This window comes from Pinus tabuliformis, chromosome 6, assembly GCF_031772625.1.
Source record: "Pinus tabuliformis cultivar Carrire ecotype Pingquan chromosome 6, CPIR1, whole genome shotgun sequence".
In the NCBI taxonomy this organism is placed as follows: Eukaryota; Viridiplantae; Streptophyta; class Pinopsida; order Pinales; family Pinaceae; genus Pinus; species Pinus tabuliformis.
In genome coordinates, this window is record NC_142292.1 from 1,078,248,216 (window position 1) to 1,078,250,496 (window position 2,281).

The 2,281-nt window shown below is 41.1% G+C and overlaps 1 non-coding gene across 1 annotated transcript; it reads left to right on the top strand.

Annotated features, from left to right (window-relative positions):
- Window positions 1–529: 529 nt before the first annotated feature.
- On the top strand, window positions 530–657 carry LOC149262650 (U6atac minor spliceosomal RNA). The gene has a single exon (XR_016261418.1). It is a non-coding gene; the product is annotated as a U6atac minor spliceosomal RNA (small nuclear RNA).
- The last annotated feature ends 1,624 nt before the right edge of the window (window positions 658–2,281 follow it).

A 2,281-nucleotide genomic window follows, 5' to 3' on the forward strand; every position in this document is an offset into this window, starting at 1 on the left:
GTTGAAGATATTTAGCTCCCTCATGAGATTCTGGGTTGAGATGTACTCTCCGATGTGGTTTCCGATGGAGATATTCTATTTGATGATGTAGAGGGTGGTAGCATTAGCTCCTCGATGATTCTTCTTCTTTAGACTCTAGAATGTTTCAACAGATAGATTTGAGCAGACATGGGACATGATATGATGGCAGGATTGATGATCGATGGTTAGATATTGACAAGTGGAGTTCTCCCTAGTTGAGAGGGAGTGTTAAATTATGAAACTATAGACAAATTTATCTTTGGAAAACCCATTTTATGGATCATATTATTTCATTTAATTCCACTTTTTGAGACGACCAAAATTTGTTGCAAATAATACTGAGAGGGGCGGGTGAATCAGTATTATTACATTAATAAAACTTTTTCATTTCCAAACTCTGATTCATATATGCTACTTCACCAACTTCTTATGATTAAGTTAATTGATCTTCAATGAGTGCATTAGAACATTATCAACCATATTATCAGTTAACAGATGCAGTAACATTGTGTTCGTAGAAAGGAGAGATGGTTGGCATCTCCCTCGATAAGGACGGGAACAGTCTTTGGACTTTCTTATCACACGCGGTTAAGGCTCTCCATCCCCTCGCCGGGGTGGATCTTACCACAAGTTTTCCGTGCAAAAAAAAACAGATGCAGTAACATAGATCATCACACATAAGGCACACACATGAACACCATGATATAAGGTGGAAACCCAATGCGGGAGAAAACCACCTGCTGCAAGTCATCTCAATCTTCTTAATAAGAAAATCCTTTTACAATATTTTGTACTGGTGCAGTGTTATACCATTACTGGAGCTACAACCCCCTCTGCTCTTGTACTAGCCGATCCATTTACTAGTACGCAGGCTACTACCTGCTACAATGCTCCAAAGATTTCCTTTAGCTCTTGTACTAGCTTAGATACTAGTACGTAGGTGCTGACCTACAATCTTCTCTCCTCCATGTACCACGTTTCATCAATTTTCAGACTAGATACACTGAAGCACAACACATAATCTGAAAGGCCACATTTCATCCAATTTTCATACTGGACCCAACAACATTGAAGCACATAATCAAACAACCTTCTGAATTACCCAAGCACTAGATCAATACATATACAAGTGAGTCATCAATCAGATCTAGTCCATCAGATCACATAGAATGAGTCAATAAGAACCTGATCCATCAATGTATAATCAATCACTGCTGTTATCAGAACTTAATACCAGAAACCAGACATCACTTCAAAAACCAGATCACAACAATAAACAGGGGCAGCTAAATAGATTTCATGAGAAGTACGCAGCTTCACCCATATAACACCTGCGTATAAGTACGCACTGTTTTCTACTGTGTTCCTGCGTACCCACGCACTGTGCCTCACAGACCTCCTGCGTACCTATGCTCTGTGTTCAATGAACTGCCTGCGCCCCTCCACATCTGCAGCGCTTCTGGGCCTGCGTATCTGCGCACCTGCAGCACTTCGGCGCCTGCGTATCTCCGCACTTTTCTTTCATTGTACTTGCGTACCTGCAAAAATAGATAATTTCAAGACTTCAAGAATAACCCAGACTGTCAGATCTACAGATCTGAACATGCGCCGAGGAGATATCAACCCATTAGTAGATCCGACTTGTAGTTCTCATGTTTCTCCTTGATTTAGATCTAGCTATCTCTCACAAACCCATCACTAGAATTTCAGATCTAGCTTCTCTTAAGATCTTCTTCTTTCACAAGTGTCTAGCCAAATGATCTCCTTTGCTTTATATAGGCAAGCTCTTCCTAAAATCATGGATCAATAGGGGCTCAATAATAATAATATAAAACAATACCACGGGCCAAAACCATAGAATCAAGAACGGTGGGCTAAATACCACGGGCCAAACATAAGAAACCCCACGTGAGCACGCTTCTCTGCCTTGAAGTAAGTGAACTGGGGGTACGCACCTCATGAACGGGATAATTGCGGGTATGTACGCACTTTATGTGAGACTAGCCTGCGTGTACGCACCTTCTGTACGGTGTACCTGCGTACCCCTTATTTTCTTCAATATTTGAGAGCTGATCATCAATCTCTGCTACTGACCTGAAGTACTGTGATCTGTCACCTGTATGGGTTGCCATCAAGGACAATACTTTAGCCATAATGCCAACAATCTCCCCCTTTGGACTTGATGGCAAAGCTTACTAAGAACTTTCCATTTGATTCCTTTGAGCTGTCCTGCATCTATGTATTATGTCACATCTAATAT